Genomic DNA, 13897 nt, shown 5'->3' with positions numbered 1-13897 from the left:
CTTAGATAAGAGATGTCCCCCCCACTCACACCCATCACAGCCATTGTTTTAGCTGATTACGCCAGCCACGTCTACGGAACGGTAAACACATCATGATGAGACAAAAGTATGCTGAGCGCCCACGTATCTCTGCGTAGGAACTCGCGAACGCCCTCGCGGCTCTAGTTAAACGCTGTCTCGTCTTCGCGGACAAGAAACCGGTGGTTGCCGTATATTGATGACACGGGTAAATGTCGTTTGGTTATTTTGCTCTTGTTACCTTGCGGTGATATCGCGGATTGGAAAATGTATATATTAGCGCGTAATACTACTTTGTCCAGAATTGTATCCGCCCTGTGGCTCAGCTCAGAATTAGACTGAGACAGACATTTTCCGTTGCAGGCCTTTCATATGAAAGTCATACGCACTCGTGAGCTGAAGTGGCCATGTCATCAAGGATGCTTTTAACGTGCAGTCATTAAACTGCTCAATAGGTCGAGGCATCTCCGCATGCTCAAAACTGATGCCTATGGCCATGCTACATTTGTGCAACTCAAATGAATAAAAGCAATCACGACAGTTTTTCTGACTGAACTCGGTAACTGTGGTGTGTATATGGGCGAGAATAGCTGTATAGTGAATGAGGGCCATGCGTCTGACTTGCATATGCCAGTATAAGCAAAGTGGTGCTTATTCACTCCCTGAGAGAATGTCCCAGAGGGAACAGGGCGGCAAAAGCAGCGCTTTGTTAATAACACAGCTTAGTAGTGCAATAAAACCTGCTCAGCTAAAGAATCAGTGGAAAATAGCCTGACTCCGTTTAACTGTAAATCAAGTTTAAGGATTGCCCAGAGAGTAATCGCTCAGTGCTTCCAGTGAATAAAGGAAAAGTCCATTAGCTGGCAACTATTTTATTTATTTATTTATTTATTTTTGGAGACAGAAAATTCCACAGCAAGTCTGGATGAGAAGGGGCTGAGGGGAGTAGGAGGGCAAGTGAAAGGCAAGACTAGTGTGTGTGTGGCAGGGGCAAAAGCCTTTGGCAAAGTGCCTGGCATGTCCTAGCCACTCATACGTGAGCCCACTTTGGGAGGATGGAGAAGGGTGTGGAGAGTAGGGGTTGGTTCATTTGGACTGCTCACTCGAGGGTCATCTTGTTCTGTACGGGCCTGCTCATTAACAACAAACAGACCGCTCAGTAGCAAGCAAGCTGTAGGCCGAACACCACACACTCTCTTACTGAGGTTTTTGCATGGACTGTGTGCTAATGGCGTAATGATTGTGTTGAGGGAAGAAGATGGTGATATTTCTGGTGATGTTTTGCAAGAGAACTGCATATTAAGCTTTCTGCAATTCAGCTCACTAAAGTGTTTGCTCAGGAAAAAAGCTCATGATCCCATTCACTTTTTTGAATGGCAGTGTGAGATAGCTTTTATCAAAGGTCATAAACATTTGTAACAACAGGCATTTGCACTGTGTCTTCAAAAGCAAAACACTGTGTGAAGATATTTACAAATAGTTGTTTTACCACAATTTCTTAGAAGTACCTTTGACATGGAAATGGTTGATGAGGGTATTGTGTTCACACAGAGAAGGCATCCTTTCAACATAACAATAGCAAGATAGCAAGACCCAAATGAGAGGAATTGCAAGCAACCTCAAAAATCAGGTCCAAGATCTGCAGAAAGGAGCAGACCCTGTCTTTGAATGCTTCTGAGGAATGAGCTAGCACAGCAAGACAAATGGACATTTGAAGTCAAGAGCATTGTTTTGCTTGGACCACTGCCATTAATGTAACTATGGGAAACGTGTTCCACATGAATCTGGGCAGTCCAAGACAGCAAGACCAAAGTCCATTACTTGTCTCCAGCACAAAAGAGAAGCCATTTGGTTCTTTCCCGACATGATGATGCAAACAGGGCAACATGGAAGGGATTATTAGTCAAAGCAACAAAACCTCTGCTTGAGTTTGGATTGAACACAAGATAAAACATTTTTTTAAAAACACTGCCCCCCCCACCCCTTGGTTGTTGAAACGCAAAACTGAAACGTTGAATAACCGATGTCTCCTTTAGCAATCAGCCACTATCTTTGGAAAAATATGGGCAGTTTCTCACATGGTCCTTTACCTGCAATTAAAGCAGCTAAAAACATGATAACCTTAAAAGCACAAGACAGCTGTGCAGTGTGCTATTTGTTCTTTGTGTTTAGGTCCTCAAGACACCACATTCCATTATTGTGCTGCTCGATCTCTCTCTCTCATCTGTCAAGACGACGCTAAGCAAACAGGACCTCTTACAAGACAACATGAAAACAGCAGGAAATCTGTAGCACACTTCAGATTATTATGGGTTCCATTCTATTCAAATATACTACAACACCAATAAAAGCTTAAGCGTAGATAGTTTATGTGTTTTGTATTCAAAAAGAGGACGTATCTTTATTCTGATTAGAATAACTAATGTGAGATGGTGTAGTGATGTACTGTTTTTTAGGCTTTCAGTTTTGGCCATGATGCACTGATGCAGAACAGCAATATATAGACCTCTATTTTGCACTACTTGATGTGAAACTGGTGAGTGAAGGAATAGGTCTTCTGCTACACTGTTGAAATGCAATAATGCTTAAATTACACAATACCTGTTTCAGATTTTCCTGTCTCCAGTACAGACATATGAATAATGGCAAAATCTTGAGTTTCAATGTCCAAGCTGAAAATTGTTTCCACTACACTAATTAGCTCAGCTAATACATTTTATATCCATATGGATACATTTTTTTAAGAGACATAATTTGTTCACTGCCACAAGAGAAGACATCCCAGTGTTGGGCCATGTGTTTTCAAGAGTGTTCACCTATGCCCTCTCCCCTACTGTCTCTCTCTCCTCTCTCACACACACACACTCTCTCTCTCTCCCACTTTCTCTCACAGCCAGATAAGCAATTGCTCACACAGTCATATCCCACACAAATGTCCAGCTGTGCTTTCATCTTCTGATTTCATTAGACAGAGTAGGTCGGGAGCAGGGATTGCATTATGCACTCCTCTAATTCAATTCCCAGCCTTATAGCTGCCTTGCAAGGTTGACACATTCTTTGCATTTCCAAAGACACCTCTGCATTTCTTCTGACATATTTTGAATAACTCAAGTATTTACCATTGTGGTTAAGATTAATGCTATCTGTATGAATTCTCTGGTCCAAAATGAAAGCAGTTGCAATGTGTTTTCTGAGAGCAGTACTCAATGAAAGCACCTTCAAGTGAAGTTTGTGGAACAACTCCACATCAAGTCACCGATTGAAAAGTCCTCACCAAAAAAAAAAAAAAAAAGATGCAAAGAGAACTATGAGAGTGGGTCACCAAAGCAGCTCATATTCCAAAGCAGAAGGGCATCCAAGGCAAGACCCATGAAAAATTCATGTCAAGGTGGCAAGTCATTTTCCATGCAGTTGCAGTGTGGAAGCACTTTCCCGACCCGTGACCAGAGCACATTTGACAGGTCAGTCAGGCAGAACAGAGACTGAGCTGGCATGTTGTTCACTAAAGGCACAGAGGGAGAGCTCAGAGAGTATGGTAAACATGCTGATTCTAGCTCCCACTCGAAACCGGTTGAAATGGGGTGCAATATAATAATTGGACAAGATACAAATTTACTGCACACTTCAAAGGAAAATGTTAATTTCATTGAGAATATTTAGGTGGTGATTTCAGGTTGTGATTGTCAATCACCAAACCTTTCACAGAAGGGTTAGGATTCTCAAAACCCTGAAAATGTGCAAGTAACCGCTTATCTTTGGGAATCTGAGGACATGTTTTATTATGGGTACTGTGATAGTGTACCCTAGAGAAGAATGGGCAATACAACCTGAAGATCTCTGACATAATATGGTACAGTTGTCCCTTGAGAGTACACAGAGGCATAAATAACTTAAGAGATGAGTGGAGCCCCCTACAGGTGGGATTCAGGATTGACTCCACCAGGAAAGAAGGATGGCAAACACCTGGCAGCTAATCAAATGTCTACAAGGCTACACAGCAGAGCAGAGTGCTTAGCATCCCCCTCAAAGTCCTACACATACCCAACATCATAGCTTGTACCAATGTCATGTACTTTGGGAGAGACCTACTGCAGAGATAAGTGTAAGCATGTTTCTTATGCACTGCTTGGGGACTTAAATTGGTTATTCAAAACAGCCCTACTCCCTGGTACAAGGTGTGTTCCCATGAAGATTGCATTAATCATCTAATCGTCTAGTTTACCAGAGCTTTTTGACAAGAACGTTTGATCCTAATCATGAATAAGCACCACAGAAAATGGAAATGCTCTTGAACACCAACGACTGCCCTGCTCTCTTACTTGAGAACTTACAATGGTCAACTGGGTGACTGCTGTCCACTGGGTCCTGTATGTCTCACCGTCTGGAGTCTAAAGAGTGCAGCTACTGACTAACAGGGAGCAGAATACTACATGCATTCAGCTGGATCGTATCCCATAAGAGTCCCCTTGCTGCTCATCCACCAGCTGCTTAGGGCATGGCCTGCATCCCAATGAAGCCTGTAGTGTGTGCATGGATATATGAATGGATATAAAGTATATAGAGGGGACAGGGACAAAATTTTAACAGTTAAAAATAACGGGGAGTGTGTGTGTTTGGGGGGGGGGGGGGTTGTAGGGAAGCAAAACCCGCATTGGATCAAAAGTAATTATTCACAACAGGAGGCTGCAGAGTTAATTCAACCAATCAGAGGGAGGGTGAGTGGGGGATGGGAAAAGAAAGGCAGAGGGAGAAAGAGGAGACAGAAAAAAGGTTCTATGTGGCAGGAAAAAGCCTCTCCTCACACTACCTCCTGCTCTTCATTTAAAATGGCTCCTTTCAAGCCCATGGAAATGATGTACAGCTCAGTAAAAGGTCTACCAACCATTGTGGCTTCTGATTATATTCTTGCCATTTGCAACAGCAAGTGGTTCAGTGCAGCCATAGCAGCCCAGCAATGATAGCTATCATATCTAAAATGGCTGACACTTAATCAGTTCCTTTGTCACAGCGATCATAAAGGTACAGCCTTATTGTGATGTGGAGGCAAACATTATTTCTCATGCAATGTTATTCCTTATGTCACAGAGAGAAGCTTACTCTTGTTCTTTTTTTGGACTTCACCAAAAATGTACACTATTCAGTTGGATGGGACAAATTTTTTCACCAACCCAACCTGACGTCGCTAAAAAAAAAGATTAATTTCAATATATTTTTAATGGATTTTCTAAACTCAGCTATTCAGTACATCATAGTCCATCCTCAGGAACCATGCTGGATGGCACCACATCAATGATAGATGGCACCTGGCTCATAAAAGAAAGGGATACATCTCTATATTACTGGGCACATGAAATGCCTACTTGCTCCAGTGGCCTAATTCCAACCTCAGGGAAGACAGAGGAACTAACGAGAAAGTAACAGGATCAGAGAGTGGTCAGAGAGGTGAGAAAGTTCAGAAGGATCTCCAGGCAAGAAAAAGGGCTTCCTCCTTCATTCATCTGGCCATTATGTGTCAACATCAAACATCACCTCTACACCTGTGCATGTCTCCAGTGCTTTGGTGCTTAAATTAAAGGGAGGTTTTGCTTGCCCCAGAGATTTAAAAAAATACTGGAAAAGAACACAGTCTAGGGTGTTGAGCACCACACATCTTCAATTCTTTCAATTGTCAGTTCAGACAACCAGGTGGTGTGAGCTATCTTTTATATGGCTACAAAGTTGTTTCAAAAACCAAACACTGATTTGCTGAATCTCCCAAATAGGAAAAGGAAAAGGCAAAAGGAAGTCTGCAATGCTAAATCCACCTAATGAAAGAGAAATATTCATTTTGATTTGCTTTAATGTTGCCTGTGCTCTGAAATGTATACATCACAACTCAGATAATGAAGCCAAGAGAATGAGCAATTATTCCGTTTAACATGTAATTTCATGTTTGAACTAGGAGGACTGAATCTGGTGCTGTTCAACGTGACTGACAGGAAACAGGTCTATGTGATAGCCGTATACCCTGCCTCATTACACCTGTCATTATTTGATGCATTAGATCAAATGTGTGATGAGCATTTTTGCACATGCTCCTCTTTTGTATTATATCGCAGCTGAGCAGCTCGACGCTGATGCATATCTTTAAAAAGCCTCCACTAGTAGCTTTGAGTTAAAGGTCTTCATAGAAGTACAAAATTCTCTCTCAAGTAATCGGAAGACAGTGCTGTATTCAACATATATCAGGAACACACATGGTGCACACTGATACAAAACAGAGCTAGAGGACAAACAATTTAAATATATATGTATAGGGTACATAAGGTTATAAAAGTATAATTAAGAAAAAACTTACAGCCCCAAAACCATTGAAATTAACTCAGAATAGTTAAATGTATTACTCTACACTTATTCAAGATAAGATTCAGTAGGTCAGGAACTTGATCAACTCTCCAGTGTAATACTGGTACTCATGAGCTATGCATAGTGGATGAGTGAGCAAGAGAAAGAACAAGTAAGAGAGACAGAGAAAGCTGGGGTCTTAGTACATCTGCCTTGCATCTTAATGTCAGCTCACAATCAGATTACCCTGGTCTCCCACGCATGGGACCTCACAGATCATGAGAATTACATGTCACTAACCTAAGGAAAGTCATATAGGTACATTTTGATCACTTTCTTTTTTCCCAATTTAAAGAGAAACCTGACTGTGTTCACTAAACATGAGAAAGTCAACTCCAAATAAATTCCCATAACATCCTTACCATCAAGATTATGTTAGAAAGTTCAGGCAGTTCAAGTACTGTTCTGTTTATCAGTCTTCCTAATATCTGACTACAGCTTTTACTATATGTTTCAGGATCCAACAGCTAAGAAATCAAAGTCTATGTGTTAGTCATTTTCAATTATATGTGCTAATGTATATAGCTTAGCTGCAATATTTAAATCTTAATAATATGGAGTACCACATGGTTCTATTTTATTCTTAGTTATTTTCTGTATTATTGCCAGTGATACAATGTGTGTCAACAATAATGCCGTTTCTGTTGTGTTTTCTGTGAGACATCCATGCTGCAACTGCAAACTACTGTCAATACAGCACAAAATACAGGGCAAAGTATTTGAGATTCAGTCTTGAGTCTGAAGCTGATGTTAAACTGAAAGTAAGATTGCTTTAAAGGAAATGTATTGTAAATCAGCCCTGATGATGGGCTTTACATTCATTACTGTGTCATGTGGCAGTAATAATTGTCCTCAGTACAAGTCCTTTGGATCACTTTTATCACACAACTTAAATTACCAAGTTTTTAATGACTACACACAACGCAGAATTATCTACATTGTAACTACAATTGAACAGCTACCAAAACACCCATTAGAACAGATCAGGATAAAAATTCAGGCCAGTATCTTTATAGAATATGCTTCAGCAATTATTAAATATTAAACAGATCTATCATCCAGGCCAATAAAGTAAGGATGTTACAAAATAAATTAATCATGATTATGTCTGATTCTTAAGATCCTTATTGCTGTGGTGAAAAACTATGCTGGTGTTCATCATCAGTATAAACATTATTTGGGCCATAAAGAAGTGGGTTTCTAATTTATGTAGTGATGGGGAAAAGAGGCGTCTAATGAAAGCACAGTTCCAGAATACCATGCCACCACACACCTGTCACACCAGGAAAAGCGCCTGGCATTTGATTGAACAGCTAGGAAAATTCTTTTGGCAGTTAATCAATAACAATATTTAAATGGAATGCTTCACTCACTCTGGCTAATAAACCAGCCACCAGCAAAAACATGAGCCAAAGTCCAAAACCAATCGCCAGTGAGTTTAAGACAGTGAAAAAGAAAGCAATTAAAAAGACTAAAGAAGCACCTTGGGCATACAAAGAGAACAATCTCCAAGAAACACAAGAACCACCACAAACAATGTGCTTTCCAAAAAATGAGAGAATCCCATCATAATAATTGTGGGTAGTGGCAGACATAATTGCACCAATAGCAATACCTTCCTACCATAATATTGTCATCTGTGTAGGGGTAGTAGAAATGGTAAAGGCTGATTTGGTAAAACTTACCAAAATTCTTCACAAGATGGACCACAAGCTCATAAGTTCTTTGACTTAAATGCAGTATAGTCAAGAAGGTAGGCTGACATAAAACTGCATGGCTATTGTTCACCAACAGCGATGGACAAATCTATCAACTAGCATAAAATGGTCACAGTGATGATATAATTTTTAAATTATCTTTGTACAACACACCACAGAGGAAGCCAAAAAAACCCCCCACAAAAACTCATGGTTATATACAAACAGACCTTGACTGAGATCTTGTTCTCCTGGACACACACCTCAAATGAGAAGACACACACCTCAAATGTTGAAGTCTCTGTCCATGATCAAGTTGTTGGGACCAAAATCACCCTTGAACCATTATGAACCTGGATGGCCTTTCTCTATTTTTCTGCACCCACTCCAAAACTTTTAAAAGTTAGTCAATCAAATGCGCATTCCACAATCAAAGTTCATAAATCTGAATGTAAACTTTTTTGGCATTTCTTTAGCCAACATGGCTCTAGCAATACTCAGTATTCAAAGAACAAAGCCACTTACGTATATCCTTAACAGTCTACAACACAAACAAAATGTGTTGCACTGAAAACAACACAAAAACTTTCAGATTCAGACTGCGTGATCATCATGGTTTAAAAAAAAAAGACCACATCGTTTTCTGACGAATCTTCTGAAAATGACTCACTGGTTACAATACTCATGCCCCTTTCGCCCTTGGCTTCTTGTGTAATTTCAGAGCAGTTTTCTTGTTTGGTTTTGTTTTTTAGCAGTGAATCAGAGCTCCTACACCCTGGGTACTTTTTACTTCCTTTGCGCAAAAACTGAGCAAACAGACAAAGAGAACTGTGATAGAACCCTGCCAAGACTGGTCTGGCTTTTTTCCCCTCTTTCTCCTCTTCTCTGTGCTCCCTCTTTCTCAGCATGGCAACCTTCCCGACAAGTCTTGGCGGTGCTCCAGCCTATGTCTGTCTGTCTGTTTGGGTTCCCTCCTCCCACTGCAAAGGGGAAAAAAAAGCCAATTTAGGCAAAAAGATCAAAGCAACTCATGAAATCTCTGACATAGGTCTACCTCTCTTGTCCTCAGCATAATGTCCCCCCATCCCACCCCCAAAAAAATGAACACGTGCACATTTTGGTTTGCCTCTTCCTGTCACACTGTCACCCCCCAGATTGCTGCCCATTCCCTCCATCACTTTTGCCCGGCAGCACTCAAGAGCTCCTTAGCATCTCACCCACTCACTTTCCAGACTCCAGCATGTATTTGCAGAGAGGATTCCTGCCGCTGCTCTGCTTTTCAGTGCCACAGCGCGCACGCGCGTGCACACACACCCACACACCCACAGAGAGAGAGAGAGAGAGAGAGAGAGAGAGAGAGAGAGAGAGATAGTATACTGTAGACCAGGAGAATTTGGCAAAACAAATGCTCAGTCAATACTATACAGATATAAATAGTAAAACAGGCAGAAAAGGTACAATTGATTGTCATTATCTTTATAAGACCCATGATATTCATTGTCCATGTTTGGGTGGGCAATACAAATTAAACATGGCCCATACAAGTTGTTTAAAGGCAATAAGTCACATTGACTTGTTAGTGTTTGCAATGGCTATCCATACTGGATAATGGAAGATGTTTAAGACATTCTAGTCAAAACTTAATTTTGATTTTACCATTGCTAGAAAAGGTCAGCGAACCCTATGGAATAATCAAAATTTCTGCATGAATGGTTCCATAAAATTGAATAATAAATAATAATACAGTTTAAACAATCACGATTTGGTGCTCGAATCAATTCAAGTGTGGCATAGACCTGCTTCCATTATAAAAAATGCACAATTTGACTGGTTTTGCAATATTACTGCTATTGCAATATTTTTAGCATGGTGCAAATAGGTGAATTTATAGGACCTTAAAAAAAGATCTTGATGCCAATAAGACTAGAAGAGGCTACAAAGGACTATCTTTCAAAAATCTTGGCCTTTGCCAGTCTTCAGTTACTCAGATATTTTGCCTAGGGCTGGATTTCCTGCCAAGTGGACTTCCTTTTCATACCACAGAATCTTCACGTGGCAAAGGCCCATAGAGTGACAGGTAAGTATCAAGAAGCATCTCTTTTACTTAATAACACTGGTGTTCATGAGTCTGTCATAAGAAAAACACTGGATAAGTAGTATTCAGTCAGAAGTTACCACGGAGGAAACCATAAAATAAAACTTCGCTACCCATCAACCAATTTTAAATGTACACAGCATCATAACTAGTGAACCCTGCATTTTAACACACTGCCTCTAAACACCAAAACCTCTGCCCAACTGCGAAGCATGCAATCACAGAGACACGCTTCAAATTCCAAGCTGTATGAGGAAATTCCACAGCAGAACATCAGGGCATCCGTCACGGTTAGTCCCTTCCAGTTTCCGTGTTGCATGTTTTCCCTGTCTTGTGTATTTTAGTTCCATGCCGTAGTTTCATTTTCTCTGCCCATCGTTTGTTCACATCAGTCCCTCATTTGTACCTTGGGTTCATGTGTTTAAACCCTGTCTGATGCCCTGTGTTTTTGCTGTTCATCCTCTTTGGATTTTTGAAGTTTGGATGTGTTAGAAAGCCCGTCTTTTTTTTCGAAGCCTGCATTTGTTTGCCCATGTGTTATCTTAACCATTTGTTTTTCCTTACCTCTGTGTGTTATTTCCTAGTTTCTGTTGTAGCCTGTTTAACCTGTTTGCCTTCATGTACTTGCATTTTTGATTCATCATGTATCCCCATAATCTCCATTCACAAACTATAAATAATATATAAAACAAAACTATAAATAATATATAAAACAAACAAAATAATATATAATTTATTACCAAAACTTGTAATCTTGCAAATGAAAATAAAAATCTGTGTGCAGAAAGCATTACTGTCTTTGATAATTAAGCATTGTTCATTATTCATACAAATCTTGACAGGACATGTAATTTGAGCACTTCCTCTTAAAGTCTAAACAGCCACTGCTTTCAGTCAGCCTGAAATGAGAATCCAAATGCTGGAGAAAAACATATGTAATTCAGAGATGAAATTTCAAATATCACATGCACAGAAACTTAAACTGCATTAATTTAGATGGCATACAAACTCAGAAAACAAATGTTGTGTGTGTGTGTGTGTGTGTGTGTGTGTGTGTGTGTGTGTGTGTTGCTTATGTCACAAAAATAATCATTGCCCTGGTATATGTCTCATCCCCACCACTATGTCTGACCTTCTGCAAGCTTTATTAGGACCTTGGAGTGGGACACTGTCAAGACTGCTGCTGTTGGTGAGGGTTGACTGGCATCCTCCAAGCTGTGGGGTTGAGTCCCTTTGCTGAGGGGAGGTACAGGATGACCCGTCTGCTAATCGGTTGGCTGCAGTCCTATGGGTCGCCACCCCACGTGGCAACCCTCCATGCCATGGCACTGAGCAGCGTTGTGAGCTGCATGTTAAGCAGCCTGCAGCTGCTCCTGAGCACTACACCTCTCACCTCTTCTTTGCCTAAACACACAAATATGCACACAAACATGTTTCAGTCTTCAAGGGAAGGCTTTCAGCAAAACTAACCAGGGCTAGCTCAATCTGCTGATACTTTCAGTAGATTCCTTCAGGCTAAAACACCTACAATAAATCACTCCTGTTTCCTGGTCTCTGAGGTGGACCGTACTCATATGCTGCGTTCTCTTTCTCAGTGTGTTTAGTGAAGGTGTAAAGTGGGGACTAAATGTCACAAATAATTTGCAATAAAACAAAACAGGTCAGCGTTAGATAGCACAAGTCAGGACAAGTTTGCATGATTTGATGAAGAAATATGTACGCTAGTCAGACCATTTGAATGGCAGTGACTGGTCAGCATAATCACAGTTATAATCAAAAATTCTGTCTAAGTGCTTATTTGCTGAGTAAAACAATGTTTTATTTTGGTCTCCAGGTTAACCAAAGGTACTGACAGAGGATTTTTGCATTATATAACATAGGGTAATATTGTCATAATAATTGTAGAATGTATTTTCCTTATGCAGAAATTGTCATTAAATGTCAACATTAATGTAATCTTTGTCTAAACACAAGACAAATATTTCAATGTATATTGTTTATACACTGCCTAGCCAGAAAAAAGTCACCACCTGAATTTAACTAAGCAAATAGGTAAGAGCCTCCCATTGGATAATTACTACATGGGTGATTATTTTTCAGCTGGCAACAAGTTATTTAACCCTAACTGATGCAGTGAGTAGCTTCTCATATGTTAAACAACCATGTCGAAAGACACATCCTGTAGTCGTGGAAAAGATGCTAATCTGTTTCAGAAGGGTCAAAATATTGGCATGCATCAAGCAGAGAAAACATCTAAGGAGATTGCTGAAACTACTAAAATCAGGTTAAGAACTGTCCAATGCATTATTAAAAAGTGGAAGGACATGGGGAAACATCATCTTCGAGGAAGGAATGTGGTCAGAAAAAATGTTGAATGATCTCGATTGGCGATCACAAACGTGTGGTGAAATCAAATCGTAGAAAAACAGTAGAACTCAGGGATATGTTTAATAGTGAAAGTAAGAGCATTTCCACACATACAATGTGAAAGGAACTCAAGGGATTTGGACTAAACAGCTGTGTAGCCTTAAGAAAACCACTTGTCAGTGAGGATAACCAGCAAAAATGGCTTCAATTTGCTAGGGAGCATAAAGATTGGACTCTGGATCAATGGAGGAAGGTCATGTGGTCTGATGAGTGCAGATTTAACCTGTTCCAGAGTGATGGGCACATCAGGGTAAGAAGAGAGGCGGCTGAAGTGATGCACCCATCATGCCTAGTGCCTACCGTACAAGCCTGTGGGGGCATGATATGGGGTTGCTGCAGTTGGTCAGGTCTAGGTTCAGCAACGTTATGTGCCCAAAGAATGAGGTCAGCTGACTACCTGAATATACTGAACAACCAGGTTATTCCATCAATGGATTTTTTCTTCCCTGATGGCATGGACATATTCCAAGATGACAATGCCAGGATTCATCTGACTCAAATTGTGAAAGAGTGGTTCAGGGAGCATGAGACAACATTTTCACATATGGATTGGCCACCACAGAGTCCAGACCTGAACCCCATTGAAAATCTTTGGGATTTGCTGGAGAAGACTTTGCGGATTGGTCCAAATCTCCCATCATCAATACCAAGATCTTGGGGAAAAATTAATGCAACTCTGGACAGAAATAAATGTTGTGACATTGCAGAAGCTTGTGGAAATGATGCCACAGTGAATGTGTGCCGTAATCAAAGCTAAAGGCGGTCCAATGAAATATTAGAGTATGTGACCTATTTTTTGGTTAGGCAGTGTATTTTAAACTGGGGAACACCTGCTGGAATAACTATCAGTTTGATGAACTGAAGTCAGTCATGAGAAATATATAGCTACAGTGTCTTGAAAAATTATTAAAATTCATCACATTTGTATGCATTTCAGTGACACTTACAGCTAGTATTTCTTTGCAAACCGATATACTATTAAAATAAACTTTCAAAATTTCAAAGGCAAAATGAATTAATTTTCTGCAGATCATTAAATAAATAAATAAAACCTGAAAATACTGTATATGTTCAACACTTTCAGACTTGGTAAAACCATGTTTGCTGCAGTAACAGCCTAAAGTCTGTTTGGGTATGTTTGCAGCACCTTTGCACTCTGTTTGGGGGACATATTTAGCCATTATTCCTTGACAATTTGCTCCAGGTTGTTCAGGGCGGGTGGATAATGCTTGAGGCCTGCAGTTTTCAAATAGTGCCACATACTCCCAATTAGACT

At 40.3% G+C, this 13897-nt stretch overlaps 1 long non-coding RNA gene across 1 annotated transcript in view; it reads right to left on the bottom strand.

The window, feature by feature from the left end:
• Positions 1-9071, bottom strand: part of LOC145651168 (uncharacterized) — an 87395-nt gene extending 78324 nt beyond the window's left edge. The window contains exon 1 of the long non-coding RNA XR_014116936.1: positions 8625-9071. This is a non-coding gene — a long non-coding RNA (uncharacterized LOC145651168). The remainder of the gene's footprint in view (positions 1-8624) is intronic.
• Positions 9072-13897: the final 4826 nt, after the last annotated feature.

The sequence above is a fragment of the Electrophorus electricus genome, chromosome 2 (genome assembly GCF_041902795.1).
Source record: "Electrophorus electricus isolate QZ-2024a chromosome 2, ASM4190279v1, whole genome shotgun sequence".
Taxonomy (NCBI): Eukaryota; Metazoa; Chordata; class Actinopteri; order Gymnotiformes; family Gymnotidae; genus Electrophorus; species Electrophorus electricus.
Note: the sequence above shows the minus strand (reverse complement) of the source record. Positions and strands in the feature narration are given on the sequence as shown.